The sequence below is a fragment of the Vanacampus margaritifer genome, chromosome 20 (genome assembly GCF_051991255.1).
Source record: "Vanacampus margaritifer isolate UIUO_Vmar chromosome 20, RoL_Vmar_1.0, whole genome shotgun sequence".
Classification (NCBI taxonomy): Eukaryota; Metazoa; Chordata; class Actinopteri; order Syngnathiformes; family Syngnathidae; genus Vanacampus; species Vanacampus margaritifer.
The window spans coordinates 5,910,001-5,911,892 of NC_135451.1; positions in this window are offsets into that span (position 1 = coordinate 5,910,001).

Sequence of the window (1,892 nt, forward strand, 5' to 3'; positions counted from 1 at the left end):
TAGATTGTGTCCCACTCGGTGTTGATGCTTGCAATTTTTTAGTCTTTGAAGCCTGAAATGTGGCAAAAGGTCAAAAAGTTCAAGGGGGGCTAATACTTCTGTAAGGCAGTGTATGTAAAATTTGTAGTTGTTGCTTTTTAAAATGTAAAACTTGCTAACTTGAAAGTTGAAGGTGCCTTTGGTTCCAGAATGAAAGTGTCTGCTAATTGAAGTCTTTTTCTGGTGGTACTTCTTAGTGTGATGCAGAACCCCAGAGAGAGGCTTCCTCAGAATTAAATCTTCTAACAGCGGTCGTTTTAGTTCTCGTTTTGAAGGGAGGGTAGAGGGGAAAAAACATGTTTACAATCTTCCACTGCCTGCACAGTTGATGACACACCATTTAATTTGTTCTCAAGCCGGGTAAACAAAACCGTCACCGTCCGAGAAAACCACCCCTGACTGTGACTAATTGGTTTAATACCATATTGTTAAACAGGGCAAAAAAGAAAACGCTGCACAGCTGCGATTATTGTCACTACTTTACCTTTACTCATCCACTTAATCATCTTCAAAATGTGACGCCAACAAGTGTCCTCCCAAAACTGAGAGCCTTGCGTGCTTCCTGCGGTTCATATCACCCTGTCCTGCGTCCACCAAGGACTGAGGCAAGTTTAAAGTTATGGTTTCATAATTAAAAAGGTCCACAGTGTCGATATTGTCCTGCAGCAAAATAACGGCAACAGTTTCGAATAAATCAGAGTTTGTTAGAGGTCAGTGCGACCGGAGAGCAGTAACACCCCAGTGATAGATGCCCCTTGTTAAAAATGGCTAAATGAAGCAGAAAGATGTGTGCTATCGTTAATGACTCTTATTATGAAAGTGTTGAACGAGACTAGTGGAGAGGTGCACTTCATGTCAATGAACAGCACGAGACCCGCTTGACACTCTCTGGTCTCTGGGTGCACAAAGTTCTACAAGTAGTGATGAGGTTGGGGAGTCTAATCAGCATGGTAACACATTGCCCACTTCATTTAATTTTGCTCTTTGAGAGTGACTGTAGTGTAGTTTTAGTAGTACAAAAGTAGTCTTTTTACGGAAGAGGATTAGGGCCAGTGAAGAGAAAAAAAAGTTGTCAGGATCGGACTAAACTCTGACTTTAATCACAGAATTCTGACTTTAAATTGAAAATTCTGACTTTGATCACATAATTCTGACTTTAAATTGAAAACTCTCACTTTAATCTCAGAATTCTGACTTTATTCTCATAGCTCTATGTCCCAAAGACAGAATTCTCAATTTAAAGTCAAAATTCGGAGATTAAAGTGAGAATTTGCACTTTAAAGTCAGAAAGTGAGAATTCTGAGATTAAAGTCGGAATTTTCACTTTAAAGTCAGAATTCCAACCCATTTTTTTCTCTTCAATGGCCCTAATCCTCTCCTGTACTTTTTTGCCTCAAGCCAGGCAGCTTTCGAAGAGTGACTAGAAGGGCTGTTAACAAAAAAAATTTGAATCGGAAAATTTGTTTTGATTTAAAATGCCAGTGCATAAAATTAAATCATTATGACTAACGGAATTAATTGTGTTCAACTTTGGAAGCTCCACTGTACTGTATAATGTCATGTGTCACAGCCCTCATATGCATAAGTAGAATGAGGAATAAAATGGGAACATTTACAGAGCGACTGAGAGAAAACAGTTCAGCGCTGCTTTGAAATTAATACAGAACACCTACACCAAGACGTTCAGTCCATATTTAACTAGTTTTTCAATTTAGGCTTTATTCATATCGTTAATATTTACCTCAGTCGTCATTAAAGATGCAGAGGTATGATATTGTGACTCCAAAAGTCTTTTTTTGAAAAATCTCATTCCATTTTTTTTCATAATGAATGATGCAATTGCTGCCAGTTCC